The 20,599-nt window shown below is 46.6% G+C and overlaps 1 protein-coding gene across 1 annotated transcript in view; it reads right to left on the bottom strand.

Annotated features, from left to right (window-relative positions):
* Positions 1-20,599, bottom strand: part of BBOX1 (gamma-butyrobetaine hydroxylase 1) — a 704,161-nt gene that overhangs the window by 72,856 nt on the left and 610,706 nt on the right. The window lies entirely within an intron of this gene.

The following is a 20,599-nucleotide window of genomic DNA, read 5'->3' as shown; positions in this document are numbered from 1 at the left end:
AAATCAATGATTTTGTTGTTCTGTGAAATTCCCCTCAGCATTTGCTTGTGCCACTGCTTTTTAGGTCTGGTGTCAGCCAAGACCTTTTAATTTTACTAAAAATATATCTATCATATCTATAATATATTTACTTAAAGGGGCTTTTAGCCATCTCTCTCCACCCATTGGTCCATTGTTGTGTCATTCACCTATTGCTTCTGCCTAATACTAAAACATACAGCATCAGACAATGGGTCAGACTACTTCAGCCACTGACTAACTTCACTATAAGTGACTGCATTTAGCACTTTCCCAAGAAGCACCTCCGCACACAAGTTAGTTGCTTTTAGTGCCACTGTTTTTGGTTTTACTTTCTTATTAATTTAGTGTTGCCTCTGTAGAACCTGGTATAGGGCACATTCCGGCGTTATCAGTTCCTGTCTCCTGCCAATGCTGTTATAAATTCTTTTTGAAGTGACCTTTGATTATCTGGCTGTTGCTTTTCACACCACACCAGCAACTCACATGCACTCTGAATATAAGATCATGAGGGTGCTCTTTCCCTGTGACTGTCTGTCTTTCCTTTATTCTTTCTTTCTTGAATGAAAAAGAATTTCTAAAGCGCATGGCTGCCCCTGAGCGTCCCAGCGCTACGTGTACACACAGACAGACCTCCTCTGAGCCGCATCCAGAGATGTTAGTCATTCTGGGGGACAAGGAACGTTTTAAGGGATTTTCGGAATCTGGTCAAGCTAGGTTCTTTCCTCATTGATGTTGGGAGGGAGTTCCATAGCTGACCCGCGTTTATTGAAAAGCGGCGTCCTCCGGTCCTTGTTCTTTTTGCTCTCGGGATAGCTACCAGGTTTTCCTCGCCAGAGCGGAGCGTTCGTGCTGATTTGTAAGGGCGGATCAGATCTCTGAGGATCGGAGGGCCTGTGCCTTGGAGGACTCTGAACACTGTACAGAGCGCTTTGAATTTCACTCTCGCTCTTATGGGCAGCCAATGGAGCGCTTTCAAGGCCGGTTTTGCTGACGTTCTTCTGGGTGTGTTCGTCAGCAGTCTTGCAGCTGCATTCTGTGCCCTCTGGAGCACGTTCAAGGTGTATTCCGGTGCAGCCAGGAAAAGGGCGTTGTTATAATCCAGTCTTGACAGAATAAGGCCCTGTACCAGCAATTTCCTAGAGTCTAATGGGAGTAAGGGCATAACTTTCCGTATTGAGCGGAGCAGCCCATAGCAACACCCTGCAGTTTTTTTCGCCTGAGTGTGCATCGACAGCTCCGGTTCAAGCCAGACGCCGAGACTTTTTATGGATCCCTTCGGGGTCGGAGAATCTCCTAAACAAGTCGGCCACATACATTTGGGGAGGGAGGTGCAGAGATTTCCCAGCAACATCACCTCGGTTTTGGAGGCATTAAGCTTGAGTCTTGAGTCGGCCATCCATGCCATGATGTTGGTAAGGCAGGCGGCAAACTTCTCACCATGGCTTTCTGCGAGAGCGAAACAATCAATTGGGTGTCATCCGCGTACGTTGCGAGTTTCACTCCAAAGGGTGCGACCTCCCCTCCAGTGGGGCCATGTAGACGTTAAAAAGCGTAGGGCTCAGTGAAGAGCCCTGCGGGACACCACACTGAAGGGGGGTGGGCACTGATCTATTGTTGCCCTCGCACACTTGATATGTTCGATCACTCAAGAATGACGTTAGCCAGGTGAGCGCCAGGCCTCTTACTCCCAGCTCCTCCAACCGGTGGATCAAGATCTTGTGATCCACCGTGTCAAATGCCGCGCTCAGATCCAGGAGGACCAGGGCTGCTGATCCTCCTGAATCTAAGATGCACCTGCCCTCTTCTACCATGGTGATCAGCGCCGAGTCAGTGCCTTGACCGGGCCGAAAGCCAGTCTGGGTGTGCCGTAATAACTCGTTAGATTCCAAAAAGGACGAGAGTTGCCGGTTAACCCATTTCTCAGCAATCTTTCCCATCCCTGGCAGTAAGGAGATTGGCCGAAAGTTGGACAAATCGGTGGGGTCAAGCCCCGCTTTTTTTAGCAGGGCTTTTACTATAGCCTGCTTCCAACTGGGGGGGACCTTGGCGGCGGCAAAGGAAGCATTGAGTAGATCTACTGCCGGTCCCGCTATGACATCCATAAACTGCTTTAGGATGTACATAGGCATGGGATCCGTCGAAGAGCCACTTTTTTGCGCGGCCAGCTCTTTACAGAAAGCTTCCCTGGTGATCAGGGCAAACTTGTCCAGCACGGCTCTATCAGTGGCCAGACGGCTCTCCCCCAAGGGCGGGCTCTGACGGGGCAAGGGGAGGCCGGCTATGATGTTTTGAATTTTCTGGTCAAAGTACTGGGCCAGAAGGTTACAGCGGTCCGTACTCCCCTCTGAGGGTTCTGGAGATACTGGAACTTTGAGCAGCTCTTTGAGAATTTTATAGGTTTCCCTTGAAGAATTGGTTGATGATTTTATCCTATTTTCAAGGTAGGCCGCTTTGGTGGCATTGCGTGCCACTTTATAAGTTCTCATGGCTGCCCTATACTCTTCTTTGGAGTTTCCTGCCCAGTTTTTCCGCCAGTCACGTTCTTTCTTTTTACAAATTTTTCTCAGAAGACCCAGCTCTGGGGTGAACCATAAGGATTTGGGGCCCCCGTCTTCCTGTTGGCTATTTTCAGGGGAAGTACCGCATCTAAAGCTGTGCTGAGCCATTCGCAGAAAGCCTCATCTGCCTCTATAGGAACCCTATTAAGCACCGGGATGGTATGTGTCAGCTTGCGTGTAAGATCGCCGACCGGGAGTTTCGACCATGCCCTTACTGGTACTTGTGCTGTGGCTGCCGGGGAAAATGGGGGAGCTGTAACAAAACCCAGTTGAAAGGGGATCAGGAAGTGATCCGTGCAAGGGAGAGGCAAGGACGGTGACATGGAAAGAAGGGGAAGATTAGAAAACACCGTATCCAATAAATGGCCCTTGACGTGGGTGGGCTCCTGATTATGGAGGGTGATGTTCCCCAACCCAAGTTCAGATCTAAGGTCGTTTGCAGCTTTATCCTCCGCTGAGTCGAAATGTAGGTTTAAATCTCCAAGCAGGAGAAAATTGGGTGCCGACGCTATTAGCAATGGGGCCTCTTCAAGCAGAGAGTTCGCAAACTGCTTGATGTTGCCCGGAGGCCGGTAAATCAGCAACCCCGACAGTGAGTCGTTGGGGGACAATTGAATCTTAAAGCTACAACTTTCCGCATCCAGGATAGACCCTTCAGCGGCCCTACATGTCAAAATATCTCTATATATAATGGCCAGCCCGCCCCCTCTGCCTCGCGATCTGTGCAAGCAGAAGATACAAAATCCGGGGGGAAGAGCGTTCGCCATGTCAAAATCCGAACTGTCAGATGTCCACGTTTCCGACAAAAATAGCACATCAAGCTTGTGATCCAAAATCAGATGGTGGATGTGTAAGGAGTGCCTAGGTAAAGATCTACAGTTCAGGAGGGCTAGTCGAAGTGGTTCCCTAGGGGGGGGAGCATTCTGGGCCTCTTTACTTTCCGTAGTACATAGAGTTTCTTTCCTTCCTTCTGTTTTCTTTCTTTCTTGCATTTCTCTTTCATTAACTTTTCATTCTATCATTCCAACATTCCCTTTTCTTTCTTGCTTTCTTCTTTCTCTCTTTCTTGTTTCCCTTTTTCTTTTTCCCTGCCTTCCTCTCTTTTTCTAGTTTCTTTCTTTCTAGTTTCTTTCTTCTGTCTTTCTACTTTTTGCCTTCCCTCTTTTTTGTGCCTTTTTTATTTTTACATGCCTTACTCTTTCTTTCTTTTTTATTGCTTTCACATTCTTTTTAGTCTTGCCTTCCTCTTTTGTCCTTTCTTTTTTCTTTCTTGCTTTCTTTTTGGCTTTCTTCTTTCTTTGCTTCTCTATTTCTCTCTTTCAAGTTTCTACTTTTATTACTGATTTCCCATTGTTTTCTTTTCATGCTTTCCTCTTTCTTGCTTTCCTATTTGTTCTTTCTTTCATTTCTTTCTGGCCTTCTTATTTTTTCCAATACTTAATTATTTTCTTTCTTTTTTCTTTCTTCATTTCTTTCCTGCCTTCCTTTCTTTTTTGCCTGCCTTTCATTCTTTTTTCTGCCTTTCATTCTTTCTTTTTCTAAGAACTGTCTTTCTTTCTTTCTTTCTTTCTTTTTTCTTTTCCTTCTTTGTTTCTCTATTCCTCTCTTTCGAGTTTCTTTCTTTATTACTGATTTCCCCTTGTTTTCTTTTTATGCCTTCCTCTTTCTTTTTTCTTGCCTTCCAATTTTTACTTTCTTTTATTTCTTTCTGGCCTTCCTCTTTCCTTTGTCCAATACTTAATTTTGTTCTTTCTTTTTTCTTTCTTCATTTCTTTCCTGCCTTCCTTTCTTGCCTGCCTTTCATTCTTTTTTCTTCCTTTCATTCTTTCTTTTTCTATGGATTGTCTTTCTTTCTTTCTTTCCTTTCTTTCTATCCTTCTTGCCTGCCTTTCTGTCTTTCTTGCCTGTCTTTCTTGCCTTCCTTTCTTCACATTGCTGAAACCCCAGTGCCTCTACACCTTCTGCACTTATGATAACTATGTCTCTGCTTTATGCAGCAGTCGTCAATGCCTTAAATTGATGTCTTGCTAATTGCGTGGTGTGCACCTAAGCCTGGCATACCTGGCAGAAGGAGGGGTGCTTAGACTCCAGATTACTAAAGAATGACTTCAACCACAGATGAAAATGTTTGACGATGCGAAAACAGCACTTCACTGATTACATTTGCTACAGTTGAGGAAAGTGCCTTTTTCTAATTGACTACTGTGTAAACCTGTGGCCCTAAAGGACAGGAGGTGTTTAAACATCTTCCGGATTAGTATGATGGTGATGCCTTTGGTCTAAATGAATCAGAAATATGTATTAAAAAACTGGATTTCCATTATCTGCCTAAGATAAGCACAGTACTAGAACGCTATCCTTTTGGACAGCTCACGCAGAAGCCAGGTGAATCTGTGGAGGAGTATATAACATCGTTGAGAAATTTAGCATGTACTTGTAAGTTTGGTCCTTTGTGTGAGGAACATCTAAGAGACCAATTCATGTTGGGGGTTGACCATTGATAAATCAAGGGAATCCTTATTGAAAAGGGACCACCCTTTGTGGAGTGAAGTGTTGACCATCTCTTAGACCTTAGAGCACTCTGTCGGATGTGCTGACACCCTGAGAAAGGATTCTACGTCACAAGAGAAGGGTGATGGTGACAAAGTTAGGGGTGTGAAAGCCAAAGGGATAAAAAAGGATGATTCTAAGGTATTTGGAAAAAAGACAACATTAAGGAGTATAGGCAGCAGCTTCATTGTTTTCGTTGCAACAGTTCATTCCCTTTTCAGCTGGATATATCAAAGCTGAGAGTTGGTTGTGTTTTGACCCAAAGGAGTCGCCTGAAATTAGGTTGAGGTAGATGATTGGAGAAGTTAAAACACGTGTTTCTCCAATAAATGGAAGACGTATGAAAAATTCCACTGCTTTGAAAGTGAAACCTTTTGTTGTGTTGTCGGATGCAGTGAAAACCAAATATGAGGAATTATTCCTTAATGTTTTTAGAAAGGAATTGGGATGTTTGAAGAATTACATCCAGTTTATTAAAATAAAACCAAGGTCTATTCCCAAGGCATGTAAGATTAGGAGTGCTCCTTTACGGGTGAGAGATGAGATGCCCTGTGAGTTCGAAAGATTGGAATCTGAGGGCATTATTGACAAGGTTGAAGGATCAGAGTGGTTGTCTCTGGTAGTTATGGCTAAGAAGGCGAGTGAGGATTTGAGGCTGTTTGTGGACTTCAGGAAATTGAATCATTTTGTCATTGTGAATCAGTATCCGTTACCCAATATAATTGAAATGTTGTCATCAGATCAGATTACATCCGTTATCTCAGGAACTAACATCATTTATCACTCCATTTGGCACATTAAAATATGTTAGGATGCCCTTTGGCCTGATTTTGGTGTCTTCAGCATTTCAGAGGATGATGGAAGATGTCTTAAAAGGTGTCCCTGGAGTTAAGATATACCAGGATGCCGTGCTAGTGTTTGGGAGCATGGTTGAGGAGCATGATAAATGGTTGTGAATGGTCCTTAGGGAATTACATTTGTGGGGTCTCACGCTTAAGTTGAACAAATGTAAGTTTAATGTAGACTGTATAGAGCATCTAGGTTATCAGATTTACGGGGGAGGTATTCGCCCCAGGAATGAGTTGGTAACTACAATTACTGAATGCCATCACCTACCAACAAGGATGAGCAGGTGAAGTTCCTGGGTATGTCTCAATACAATGGAAAATGTATTACCGACTTTGCTGAGAAGAGTAAATGCATGAGAATTCTGTTAAAAAAAGGGGTGGAATTATCATGGTTGAGTGAGTGTGAAAAGGAGATTAAGGCACTGAAGGTAGACTTCTCGAAAGCCCCCAGGCTTTCAAGTTTTGAGCCGGATCGAGAGACAGTTTTGATGATAGATGCCAGTTTAAAGGGTTTTGGAGTGGTCTTAATGCAGGTGATTGATGGGCGTGCAAGAACCATTCTTTTTATCTCCAGACGTTTTAGAGGTGCAAAAATTAAATACTCAGTCATTGAAAAAGAGGCACTGGTTATTTTTGGGTGGTGAGAAAACTGCGGAAAGTTTTGTGGGGATCTGATTTCATAATCAAAACAGACCATAACCTGTATATTGTAGCGAGTGGTTGTTGCGCAATATTCACGGCTAGTCCGTTATTGGGAAGCTATTAGTGCGACAGGGGGGAGGGGGTTGTTGGGAGGGGTTTTCATGTGGTTTTATTTCATTTGGATTGCTCTTTATTTCTCCTTGATCTCATTTTTGAAAAGTCAAAGTCACAATGTTTTATGCTTATTGTGCTAATGTCTCTGGGTTACAGAGCCCTGCTCTATATGTGTCATTTGATGAATAAATTTTGTTTGTCAAAAATTGATGCAACTTCCAACAGAATATGCAAGTGGGTCATCGCATTGCAGGAGTTTGAATACAAGGTAATCCATGCTCCTGGGTTGGAGAATATTTTAGCTGATTGCATCTCTCGCTTGTGTAAAAAGACTGACAGTTAAGGGGATAAGGGGATATTTTTGGTGAGTTAATATATGAAAAGGTAATTAAGGGGTGTGAGGTAAGAATTGGAGAAAGACCAAGAGTTGCAGCAGGTAATTGAATTAGTGATGTTCTCTGGCTGGGAAAGGATAGGGCCGTGACCGGGCAATGAAGAGCTACTGCGAAGTGAATGATGATTTATTGGTCAGAGATGGTCTTCTTCTAAGAGAGTATAAATTGATACCCCGAGCCTCCAGGCATTTTGATGGATCGTGTATTTGCGTTAGCACATGAAAGTCATCTAAAAATTTCTAAGACGAAAATCAGAATTCGGGCAGAGATTTCTGGTGGCTAGGTGTGGATATGATGGTGGAAAGGAAGGTAAGGGATTGTACAGAGTGCCTGGAAAGTGACAAGATTTTAAAATGTAATCCAATACTTCTTTTGACCCTGCAATAGCACATGGACTCTGCCATCTGTGAGTCCTGCCCTGCCAAGTGGTGCCAATCCAGTCCTTAGCCCTTAAAAGTGAGCTTTTGCTGTGTAGAACCATAACAATCAATGCAGTGATGACTTTGCACTGATTGGAACCAATGCATTGCCCTTCAACACCGATGCAGGAGCCTATTTATGTTATCAGTTAGATGGGCTGCGCAACTCGATGACGGACAGCAAAGCTTGAACCGAAGCACTCAATCTTTGATTTTGACGCTTCCTTCATTAAAGGTACTTTTTCAGTGGGACCTGCGTGAGTCCTGTAGCCAGTCTGCCCTCTATCATGGTCGGCAGGATTTCATTGCGATGTTCACGCAAATTCTGGTGATAAGGAACCATGTAGGGCCCATTAGTGCTTGTGGGACCTTGGGTGCATGTAGGGGGGCACACGATGTGCCCCCCTGTGTGCATGAACCCTCTTTCCCTCTTAACAGTCCATGCCTTGCAGGGAAGGGCTTTGTCCTTCCCACTGCGGTGCCTTTTTTAAAGGCATCGCTGTAGGAACGGCAAATGACCACCCACCAGACCAGGAGAATACTCCTAATTTGGTGGGTGGCCAGCGGTTGAGTTTGGCGATGCAGGAGCAGGGTGCGGCATGCCACCCTGCTCCGGCACCTGCAAATTCTTAATCAGGACCTTAGAGTGTATTTAGCTTACCCTGACCAGAGTAGTGGTGACTGCTTGTACAGGGTGCATACTCTGACAACCAGAAACCCCAATTCTAACATTGATGGCAGCGGTGGGATAAGACTTGTGTTTCTGCAATACCATATAGTAACTCATTGTTCACTACAACTTTATACTAAAGCGAATTCAAACCTTTTTTTAATTCATTCTATATTGGCTTATTTGCTTTTTCCAAAAGTCTTTTTTCCCAATACTAATTTTTCCTGCAATGTTGCTGACCTTATCTGGCAATATCGAATTTGAGCTGGCCAATCTGGAGACCTACACAGTGGCCCAGCTCAAGGGATTGTGCCAAGAAAGGAGGGCATTTACTAAAGGAAGTGCCAAGACTGTAGATCTTTAAAAAGACTTAAGAGCAGCAGCCAACCACACCAATACAGAGGATGAGGAGAAATGATCAGAGTCTGAGAAAGAATTGGAGTAAGACTTGTCTGGAGGTCTTGTCATGCAGCCTACTGATGTAGGGGGGTTAACATCCTCGAAGGACTTCAAGGAACCTGTTCCCAGAGGAGCTGGAGAACAGGAGGGACGAGAGAAATTTGAAACTGGAGAAGGAGCATGCCCTTGCCAAGCTAAAAAAGGAGCTGCCCTTGCTAAAATGGAGAATGAGCAGGCTCTAGAGGAAAAAAAGCTGGCCATGGAAGAGAGAAAAATGGCCCATGAGCTCAGCATGAGAGAGCTGGACACAACAGCCCTACAAGTGGGGTCAAGCAACAGCAATTTTGGCAGCATACATGCAGCGTCCACTGCAGGAGTCCAGAGTCCAGATCCACAAGGATTGGTGCCCAGTTATGAGGTGAGGGATGACATAGACAAATGGTTTGCAGCCTATGAAGTGGCTCTAAGACTGCACAAGGTCCCAGAGGAGTTCTGGGGTTGTAGTATATGGAGCTATATGACCACAGTGGGGAGGGACATGTTCCTTACACTAAAGGTATAGGACCAGACATTCTACACTGCTATGAAGGCCATTCTAGTCAGTAAGTTTGACTGACCCCTTAGAGGTATAGGCTCAGATTCAAAGGCAGCCACAAGATTTCATAACAAACATGGGTGGATTTCTCAGATTATACCAGAAAGGCACTGAAAGTTTGGGTGAGGGGCAGCAAGTCTGATGATTAATCAGGGCTGCAGAACTTCATTTTAAAGGTGCACATGCTTGATATTTTGTTCCTAGAGCTGTACCAACACCTGGTTGATAGCATGTTAACTGACCCCAGGAAACTTGCAGAGGAGGCGGATATGTGGGTCAGCGCCGGAGTATCCAAGAAGGCACCTGAGGGGGACTCCCAAAAGGGTGGGCAGGGTTTCCACCAGAAGAAGGAGAGGGGAGATTAAAAGACAGAGATGTCTAAAAGCCAGCAATACAACTCAGAGGGGAAAGGCCCTGATTCTCATTCTCAATCTGGCCACCAGAAGAAAAATTACCCTCAGAATAGTCAGCAGCCCAAGACTTTCAAGTGCTATGAGTGCTTTGAGAATGGACACCTCAAAGGGGATCCCAAGTGTTCAAATGAACACCACCTCCCACTGGAGGAAAACCTCTAGGGGGTGGCTAATGTATTGCTGGGGGAGGAGTTTGTCCCAGTTATTCGAAGCGAGTTAAGTGGGGTTACCCTAGTGTCCCTTTGGGACAGTGAGATGTTCCTAAGATCCATGTGCCCTCAAATACTACAAAGTATAGGCAAGGGGTCACCATCAATAGGCAAGGTGTTGAGGCTCTGAGCTATACAGGTGCCAGCATGACTGTGGTAAGAAGTCAGCTGGTGTCCCCAGAGCTGGTCATACCCCATGCATTCCACCAGGTTGTGGTGGCTGACAACAGAGAAGATCACTGTCCTATGCCCCTTGTTCCATTTGAGTGAGGGTTGCTTCAGGACTTCTGAAGGTTGCTATGAGCTCTGCCATGCATGTGGACTGTTTGCTTGGTATTGACCTTGAGCACACTACCTGAAAGAAATGTGGAGATGTTGGGGTTATCTGACTGGTTCTGTGCTACCACACGATCGATGGCTGCCTAGGATGGGAGTGAAACAGAGCTGGAGCATGAAATAATGGCCCAGCCAGCTGCTAACAAGGGGAAGGGCTTAGTGTGTGGGAAACCAGTCCCTGAATGTAGTCCCAGTGAGATGGATGGGCCACCTGAGGTGGCCGTCCCAGGGTCCACTTAGGAGGGCATTGCTTGATGGCACTTGCTGAACGTCTTGTAGAAGAAGGACTCACCAAGGAGGAGTTCTGTAGGGCACAAAGGGAATGTCCAACCCATGAGGGCATGAGGCAACAGGCTGGAGCCCAAGCAGCAGGTGATGCCTCTGTGAGTTATCAGATTTAATGGTAGGATAACCTACTTTACAGTGAGCCTAAGGCTCCTGTGCATGTGACAAGAAGTTCCCTGGTGGTCTCCCAATGCTACAGGGCCTTCCTACTGGATCTGGCTCATGAAATACCCCTGGCAGGACACCTAGGCCAAGACAAGATGTTTGCACGGCATGTCCCCCACTAACTGTCCTAGGATCAAGAATTCCTCAGATGCATTCTTTAGGATTTGTCTGACCTGCCTGGCCAATGGGAAGACAAAGCAGAGGCTGAAAGCCACCACCTAATCTCTTGCCTGTCTTTGGCACTCCCTTTGAGAGGGTGGGGATCCACATTGTTGGGCCTATGAATTCTCAGACTGCATTAAGCAACAGGTTTATCATGGTTCTGGTGGATCATGCCACTAGGCACCCAGAGGCAATCTGCCTGAGGGCCATGATTGAACCTGCAGTGGCAATGGCCCAATGGGGATTTTTACCAAAGTGGGTTTCTGCAGGGACGTTGTGTCTGACAGAGGCACAAACTTCATGTTTACATATATTTAATCAATGTAGAAGGAGCGTGGGGTAACTTACAAGTTCTCAACTCCTTATCATCCACAAACAAATGGACCTATTGAGAGATTAAACAAGATTCTGAAGGGCATGATTAGAGGTCTACCTGAGGTCCTGAGGAATAAGTAGAACATTATCTTTCCATGCCTGTTGTTTGTACAGGGAGTTACCACAAAAGCGAGTAGACTTCAGGGCCTTTAAGCTTCTGTATGGTCACCATGTCAGAGGACCTCTGAGTTTGGTCAAGGAAGCGCCCAGGAAGATTACCCAGGATGTAGTGGGCAACATGCTGGTCTTCATGAGCCAAATGACTAAGTTGTGGTCGCAAGCTTCAGACAACTTAGAAACCAGCTAGACTGTGATGAAAGACTGGCATGACCAAAATTCTACCACTGTGGAATTGCAGCCTCGGCAGAAAGTGTGGGTTATGGAACCCGTGGAACTCAGAGACCACCAGGACAGTTGGTCTGGGCCCTATGAGATGATTAAGATGAAAGGTAAGGCCACCTACCTGGACAATCTCAAGACCCCCTGGCATCCCCACAGGTTGTGCCATATCAATCATCTCAAATGCCACTTTGAGAGGTCTGAGCTCACCATGTTGTTGGTGACAGATGGAGAAGAGGAGGAGAGTGAACCTCTCCCTGACCTCTTAGACTACAAAAAGAAAGATGGGTCTGTGGAAGGAGTAATCCTTTTCTCCAGTCTAGCTTCTGGCAGCACAGAGACTGCCCCCAATATGCCAGAGTGATGGTGGGCGGGAAGCTTTCTAGCACAGTCTTCCTACTGGAAGCTTTCATAGAGAAACATAGGAGCAAACACAACCTGGTCATAGCAGGTGATTTTAACTGTACATTCGAACCTCTTGACCATGACGATGGTTGCCTAAGTAGCAAAGAGAATTCTCTTTGGGGCATTCCATCTCTATCTCTGACCCCGATAAAAAAAAAAACAGAGGCAGCACTTCAATTAAAGAGTCTGTGCATAGAAAGGGGTGTTAGGGCTGTAAATGGGAGGACAACATCGGATTGTAGGGCCTGCACACTTTTAACAATGGCATTAGAAGCAGTAGAATTGATTACATCCTAATTAATCTGGAGCTGTGGTCTGGCCTTGTAGACATGAAGATACAAGAAAGAAGCGAGAGCGACCACAACCCACTATTGTTAACCCTGCAGATGCAGGGGTTAAACTAACAGACACAGCTAACTGAGTTGGTGACTGGAGATGTAATTCCATCAAATGACTTGCGTAGGGTGAAGTGGGCATTGTTAATTGACAAAGAGAACATTCTAGAGCAGATGAGGCAGAGGTGGAGAATATCTTAACAGCTATCACCAATATAGTTGCCCAGGAAAATGAAAATGGTGCTATTATACAGGCTCATGAAGAACTGTTTAACAAGCTCAAATGCTTCTTTATTAAGACCAATAAAACTGGTAGCAGAGACAATCTAAAGTCAGCGAACTGGTATAATAAGGACTGTAGAATAGGCTTCAAGAAACTGTCCCAAGCTATAAGAACTAAATCAATGGAGGAAATTAAACTGGCTCGGAAATTGTACAAAGAAATTCAAAACACAGCCAAAAAGGAGTCAGATGAAACACGATGGAATGATCTTCTACTTGCGAGCAACGAAAAAAGCATGCAGAAATTTTGGAAGACAGTAAAATGGGGCAGTGGGGAACCCAGTCAAGCGCTCGACAATTAGGTAGCATCAGATCATTGCGTTTTGTTTTTTGAAACACAGTCCCGGGCACACGTTCAGATTATAAATATACAGTATAAAATTCTTCCTGAAGTGAAGTAAGTTAAGGTCGACACCAGTAAGTTCGTTGTGTTGAGTTTTATATATATTATTCTTAGAATAGATAGAAAAACAACCAGCCGACACGTGTTTCGTCACCTGGGAAAGTTATCCCATGACTCTTCGGGGCTGAAAGGTAAGTATGTTGAGCATGCAATATCGTGGGGCGGGTGATAATTCCAACCCGGTCTTAAACGGGTATGAAGACAACAAAGTAGGTGGATGACAGTTAAAGGATGAAAAGTAAGGGGGGATGGGTATGTCGGTCTTCAGGATTCCGAGGCAGTAAGCGGATGGGTATGTCCGTCTTACTAGTGGTCCTGTGAGTGTAGTAGCTGGAGAGTATCATGGGGATCCGTCTCGCTTTCCGCATACGGAAAAGTTTTGTTTTTTGAGGCCCAATTCGCTGCTACACCTAATAGCTTAAACCATCAACCCATAATAGAATCTGATACCTTTATCACCTTTGGAATTGGAGAGGTAGAAATCGCCTTGGATGCGATTCCAAAGGGTAGAGCTCCTGGCCCTGATTGCATCCCGGCAGATCTATTTAGGCATCATAGAGCTGATTGGCTTAAGTATATCCACACACTAGTAAATGTAATAGCCAGAGGGGCACCCATCCCAGATTCCAGGCGTGGTGCTGAAATAATATGTAAATGTAAATGTATGTGTCTTGTAAAGCGCACTGCTGCCCTGAGGCGTCGTGGCGCTGTAGACCGCTGGGGAACCCGTCCTGGCTATCCCTGTGAGATGGTCCCTCCTGGGTATCTCCAAGGTGAAACCAGGCATCCCCGGCGAATGTGGGGGGCCGTTGTGGAGATGAGGCAAGCTAATGCCCAGAGTTGCCGAGTGTGTTCCTGGTTAGAGTAGGTACCGAGGCGAGAATTATCGAGTCCGTTTTGACCCTGGTCCACGACCCTGCCGCGTCGGGAATTGAACCCTGGTCCCTGGCCGATTCTCTGCTTGCGGATCTGCCGCCTCTAACCAGTGAGCCACACCTCTCCAATTTACAAAAAGGGGGATCGTACATGCCCAAGCAACTGCAGGCCTATAAGCCTTATAGATTCGATCCAAAAAATCATATCCAGGCTAATACTGAGTCGAACTCAAACATGGATATGCGAACACGATATTTTATCAACACTTCAGGCTGGATTTTGATCGCACGTCAGCACTATCGACCAGGTACCCTGTGTAAGACCTGGGGTCTCTAGGCCCTATGGGGCGGTAACGTGACACCAAAGGTCTGTGTGTAAAGCAACCATACAACACGCACCTCACATGGGACAAGGAACACACACAATAAGTGACGCCACACGGTAGGAGTTAAGTAAATATTCAAGTTTATCCAAGCAGATCACGTTAGATGCAGTTCATGAGGTAGCAGTACATTTCATAAGCTGGTAATACCACAAATGACATTCATAACAAATCAGTACTGCCTGAGGTACAACTACCTTTCACCTACAGGTACACGCGCACTTCACTTTCCTGTAGCGCCTTAGGGGGGTGATGATGGCGCTAGGCGCGCTAACTGGTGAGGACCTCAGAACGGGGCATCTAGCACAGAGAGATACTCATAATAGATGTCATTTAGCATTTCATTATGGAACATGAATAACAGTGCGCTACTCGTAATCAATAGCACGTGGTACTTCAACATGGAACATGAATAACAGAGCGCTACTCGTAATCACCAACACGTAGCACTTCAATATGGCACATGAATAACAGAGCGCTACTCGTAATCACCAACACGTAGCACTTCAATATGGCACATGAATAACAGAGCGCTACTCGTAATCACCAACACGTAGCACTTCAATATGGCACATGAATGACAGAGCGCTACTCGTAATCACCAACACGTAGCACTTCAATATGGCACATGAATGACAGAGCGCTACTCGTAATCACCAACACGTAGCACTTCGATATGGCACCTGAATAACAGAGCGCTACTCATAATCACTAGCATGTAGCTCTTCGATATGGCACCTGAATAACAGAGCGCTACTTGTAATTATGGACATTGAGCACTTCAATCCGGCACAAGGATATCAGAGCGCTACTTGTAATTGTGGGCGCTGAGTAATTCAATGTGGGGTAGGACAGTCAATGCGCCTCACCGAGCTTTTAGCGGGAAGCGTCCGGGACGGGAGGAGCAAGTCTCTCGGCTCCGGTGCAGTTCGCAGGGCACCTCGCTCCAGAGCAGTCACGGGGGCACAAGGAGAGGATCCCTCGGCGGGGTCTCTCCGTCGCGTTGGCAGGGGGAAACTCCCACGGAGAGGGGACCCGGGCTCAGGGTGCGGTGCGGATCCCGACCAGTAGGGGGCGCACCAGGGGCGATCCCAGCCTCCGGGCTTACCTCGTTCTCGGCGTCAGACGGCATCCGCTCCAGCGACGATGGGGAAACTCGGCCCCAGGCCTCGCGCACCTTCTCACTCAGCTGCGACGGCAGCGGCGGGGCCCCGGACTTCTCACGGGCCTCGCGACTCTGCAGGGCACTTCTTCCGGCCTCCGGGCCTCGGCGGTGAGCGCGCTGGCTTCCACTTCACAGGGGGGCTCAAGTTAAGGATGGGGGTTCCGCGCTCAGCGGAGCACGCTGCCGGGGGTCCTAGGCCAGGTCAGGGAGCGCAGGGGTCACAGCGCTAATACCTGGTCGATCCCCGGTGGCTCTTCAATCTGCTTTGCATACGGCTTCAGGGGTCAGTCTGGACACGCAGTCTCAGTGCTTGGCATATAAGTTTGAGAGTTCAATCTGGACACGCAGTCTCAGTGCTTGGCATATAAGTTTGAGAATTCAATCTGGACACGCAGTCTCAGTGCTTGGCATATAAGTTGGAGAATTCAATCTGGACACGCAGTCTCAGTGCTTGGCATATAAGTCTCTGTTCTTAGATGTTAGATAAAGTCTTGTTGGCGCAGATGTATCTGGCGCCCTTAAAGGGGTTCTGTTACAGGGGGGTAGGGATGGAGAGGGCGACTAGATCCTTCCTAGTCAGGCTGGGCAGAGAGTCTCTGGGTCCTCCAACTGCTGGGCAAGATCAGTGGGTTTCACAGGGTCCCTCACTCACTTAAGAGGCAGCACCTAAATCCTGTCACTCTCAGAGGCATAAGTCCCTGGCTAGGCCCTACCGCCTACACTCCTGGTGGATTCTTCCAGCTCTGCTTCACCCCAATGGCCAACTCACCACAAAAGTTTCCCTCCCACTCTTAAGTAGCCCTAGGTCAGGTGACCTCTAGCCAAGACGGCAAAAGAAAAACCACACCTCCCTTCTAGAAGGTTCCAGCACTTTCCAGGAGCTTCCCCACTCTACCTATGGGACAAAAAGGCAGGCTGGAGTCGCAACATTGTTGTGGGGTTCCAGCCAGCTCCTGGCAGCTAGGGTGCTACTATGAAAGACCACTCTGCAGTAGCAGGGGCCTGTGGCAGCCATCTTAGGAGAAGGGAGCACCTGCACCTTAACACTGATTGGCAATGAAAAGGCGCCCGGAGACCTAGTCCAACATAAAAATGAGGGTGGGAAAAATGAGGCACGATACAAAAATGGAAGGGGAGACCACCCTAGGGCTGACAGGTCCAACACCCTGTATGAAGCATTTATAGATCTCAAATCTGCGTTTGACTTGGTCCCCCGTAATAAGTTATGGGATGCCCTGAAGGAATCAGGGATGCCATCTGATCTCCTTGCTTTAATTGTCAAACTGCACAAGTCTAATTATGCACAGGTCCGCTGGGGTTCTCAGGGAATGATCACGGATAGGTTCCCGGTAACAAAAGGGGTCCGTCAAGGGTGCGTCCTGGCCCCTACCCTTTTTACATTGTTTATCAACAGGGTAGTTAATTACTTCTCCAAATATCCCACGGATGCACGCTCACTTGCTGGCACGAAGGTACCCCTTTTAATGTTTGCAGATGAGACCCTTATTCTATATAAAACAGAGAAAGGCTTGCAACAAGCTCTAGACAGATTTAAGGTCTTCTGCAATGATCATGAGTTCGTAGTGAATGTAGATAAAACAAAGTTTATGGTTTTACATAAACGCAAAGTGGTGAAAGGGAGTGTATACATGGACAATGCCCAGCTGGAACAAAATGATATGTTTACGTACTTGGGGGTAACATTGGAAAAGAAGTTTAACTGGAAACCCCAGATTGACATATTGACCCTAAGGCATGCCCAACACGCAGGTGTCTTACTTAAAGAGCACCGGCTTTCGCAAACAAAGCCGGTAGGCCCCGCACTAACGATATATAATGCTAAAGTTCGCTGCGCAGCACTGTCAATTTGTTCCAGTTCAGGAAGAGCCTGAAGACCTGGCTTTTTAATCTTTAGGCTGTTCTTATTGCTTCAGTTTCAGTTATTTTTCTCATTCTTTTGCTGTGTTGTGTTATTTTTATTCTGAGATGCAGGTGGAAAGCGCCGGGACACTCTTTTCGAGTAGCCGTGCGCTATAAAAGAACGCTGTAACATAACATAACATAACATAAAGTTAGGGCCTCGATCTTATACAGTGCTGAGCTTTGGGGCTTCGAAAATATAACATCTTTAACAACAGCCCAGAACAAGTTCCTTAGAGTTTTAACTGGACTCCCACAATCAACTCCCTTAAAACCCCTATATTTAGACATGGGTTGCTGTGAAATAGAGGAGATAGCTTGGTTCAGGCCCATAGCATATTGGAGAATGCTCTGGACTACTCCGGAGCTGCTTCCCCAATGCAAATGCACTTAATCATGTAAGGGAATCTGATACATCCTGCAAAATAACATGGCTACACAAAATTAAGGGCACACTGGTGGATATGGTGTTTAGCCACTTGTGGGAGGATCCAACAGGTAGCACTTTTCCACCTAAAAAAGCCTTCAAGGAAGCTTACAGGAATATGGCTAAAGTAAAGTGTCTGTCACCTGTCCAGAATACTTCCCTTTTGGGTAAATTCTTGGAGCACAAGTACGATACTAAGTTTGAGGCATACTGTTCCAGTTCTACAAATTTAAGTTAATGGGAGTATGGAAAGGTGTTTTATCCAGGTCACCATAATAAATTACTGAGAAAAACTCTGTGACATAAAACCATAATCTAAAAACATTCAATTTATTCTGGTTTTTTAACATTTTACCATTTTATGATTTTTTTTTAAAAATGATCTCTTTTAGCATTTTGAATTTATATAACATGAATATGTGAAGGTTTGCACTGTATTTTCTTGGCTGTGTCTTTAATGATTGAAAAAATAGAAATAAAGACTGATTTGATTTGATTTGACTGCGCCCAAGTGTTGGGAGAGTACGCCTTTCTGTTCTCACTTATTCCTGGGACCACCCACCTGTGTACCTATGATGTGGATACACGGGACAACCTCTCTGTTAAGAATAAATCTTACAGGTTGTTGGATAAGGTAAGGGCCAGCCTTAAGAGTGAACTCCCTAAAATGCTGGAATTGGGGGTGAAAGAACCCTCCAGTAGCCCCTGGTCCAGTCCTGTGGTTCTGGGACCAATAGCTTCCCCACCGGGCACCACACCTGAACTGGGGTTCTCTGTGGATTATAGAGGGCTAAACTCAGTGATAAAGACAGATGCTCATACCATTGTTCGGGCTGATGAGCCTTTTGACAGGTTAGGGGCTGCCCAGTACTAGGCTAACAAGGCCAGTACTCACCAGATAGGGCAGGGGTCTGATTTTGAAAAACAAAAATCAATTGCCTCCTAAAACCTGGGAGTTTTCACCCATGGTGCAGGGGTCAATATTGTTTTTTCTTGACTGTGACGGACAGGTAAAAAAAGTCCACCCTAAAAACAGCCTTCAATGTAAAGTTATTTCTACAATGGAACAAACTCCCTCAACAGAATACTTCCAGCCCACTCAATTCCCATGAGGCTGGTGGCCTGAGGGTTTGGTGTTAAGGGTCCTCCGCTAAGTTTGTGATGGAGTACCCTGTACGCACCCTCTATATAAAGCTCTTAGTCATTTCAGTATGTCAGTCGAGGGTCCATCAAACCACATAAACATCGCCCTTCTGCTGAGGCCATTTGTTTGGCAGAAAAAGCTCAGAGAGGACAAAGCTATATTTTGCAGCAACCTAGGTTTTTAACAGTGGGGATAGGTTTACTGCCTCGTCCTGGTCTTACCTTTTGTTTTTGTGCCCCTGGAGAAGGAAGGGAGAAGGCCAACCGCTTGACCCTTTACGAGGAGTTCTGGTCCCTGGGTGCCAGAAGGAGTCAGGAGTCTTTGGGTTTTCTTTCTTCCAGCAGGGCTGTAATGCATTGGGTCAGCACCTGGAAATTTAGTTTTCTCTCTTTCTTTCCTAACCCCCATTATCCATAATTTGCTTCTTCCATTAGTAGTTCGGTCTCCTGTGGGGTTAGAGACTTGGGGAGGGTGAGGATACAGGTTGCCCAGCCATATTTCACTACCATGAACCCTTATGAGAATCCAATGGAAATCATAGTGCAGGACATTAACAAAAATTCAAGAGGATTTAGACACTGCCCGACAAAAATGGGCCTATCTCTTGATTTGCATAAATCAGATACTTCCTGTTAGACCTGTCAGCCCTTTGGCAGTTCCCTCCTTACTTTATTATTTTTGTCCCTTTCCCCCTTCTCATTTTTTCTGTCTACCTAACCTTTTTGGTGCTGATGTAGAGGTTCTGGGTGTCTTTTCCACTTCACATGTGGGAAAGGCGCAAGGTGCTTCCCTGAGGTAGATAGCTGAGAAAGGTAGGATTCACAAAATGGTGGCTCCAACTGTCACCTCAGCACCTGGACCATGACTGCTATGGGAGGTTCCAGAACCTTCTGGATCTCTCTGGCAAGTCAGGTCCAAGGTGATAAATAGAGGTGACAGGAGGGCGGCCATTTTAGAGGAGAAGAGGCTGCAGGCTAGTCAGGAGTAAGGCACGTGAGTGGGGAGGTGGCTGCGCTGGACAAGGAGTGGACAGATCTCAGGATTTGCCAGGGTATCTTTATCAGTGACATCACCCTCAACCACCTGACCGATCCCTGAGCGCAGCCGTGCTTTTGGAGAACCCCGTCCCAGAGAAGGTCTGAAGGTAGTGGAACCCCTGATTCACCGGACCTGGGAGTGAGCTAACGCCAGGGGCCGCCTACTCCCCAAATCCATTGTTACCTGGGATTGCAGGACTGGCTGGGTGTTGCCACCCCCCTTTGACAGATAGAAGAAGTGCTCGTGCCAAGCCCTAAGAGTCTACCTGACCTCTGTCACCGTTCCAGTGTGGGATCCGGCACCCGCTAAGCCGCCCCCCCTTTCAGGACCCGTCTTGAAACCCTGGCCGCCACCTTCTTCTCCCCCAAGGTTGTGAAGTTTACCTGGTGCCCGACGGCAGGAGCCGCTGTCGCTGTGGAGCCTGAGGGAGGGATTGGCCCCAGAGGTGTGTCAGGCGAGGGAGCGTCGCGTCCATGCCCGTGAGGAGATCAACTCTCCGGAAGTGCGGGAAGTGAGGCGGGGAGGCTGCCCTCATCACGTGTGAAGGGCCTAGCGCCGCCCCACTGTTGCCGGACGTGATCGGAGGCCACACCCTGTGAGTCGCACTGAACCCGGGGACTGGTGGACGGGCCTTCCAGCAGTAGTGACGAGGAGGGGCGTGCCATCTGCGAGTGGAGAGTGCATTATAGTAATCCCTGGTGGGAGGTGTCCGGAGGGTGTGCGAAGA

The sequence above is a fragment of the Triturus cristatus genome, chromosome 3_1 (genome assembly GCF_964204655.1).
Source record: "Triturus cristatus chromosome 3_1, aTriCri1.1, whole genome shotgun sequence".
NCBI classification, from domain to species: Eukaryota; Metazoa; Chordata; class Amphibia; order Caudata; family Salamandridae; genus Triturus; species Triturus cristatus.
The sequence above is the reverse complement of the archived record's forward strand: the minus strand, read 5'-3'. Positions and strand labels throughout refer to the sequence as shown.